Raw genomic sequence first — 404 nt, 5'->3', positions numbered from 1 at the left:
AAGGCAACAGAAAGTTTGCTACAATCTGGAGCAATTTGCCTTAAAAATACCCACAGCTCAGTATTTATGGGGTAAAATAAGACATAAGCATTAGATTTAGGATTTCAGGTTATCATTTCAAGCTGAGATTCAGATCACTGAGCAAATCAATGTGAAGGATTTTGTGCCCAGAATTCAGCAATATGCCTCAAGGGAAGGGAAAAATTCAGCACAGAAAGGTTTAAAAACTCCATTACAAAATAAAATTTGAAGTAGCTTCATTTATCTAACACAGAGAATTAAAACCATTCAACCCCCTAACCTAAAGCCCCAAAAGTTCCATGACAAACAGCCAGGGACACTGCAGTGTGACTGTGACATAAGGGTGACACAAGTTCAGCCCAACACCTTCCTCCCACCAGTGT

This window comes from Acanthisitta chloris, unplaced genomic scaffold, assembly GCF_000695815.1.
Source record: "Acanthisitta chloris isolate BGI_N310 unplaced genomic scaffold, ASM69581v1 scaffold17794, whole genome shotgun sequence".
In the NCBI taxonomy this organism is placed as follows: Eukaryota; Metazoa; Chordata; class Aves; order Passeriformes; family Acanthisittidae; genus Acanthisitta; species Acanthisitta chloris.
The sequence above is the reverse complement of the archived record's forward strand: the minus strand, read 5'-3'. Positions refer to the sequence as shown.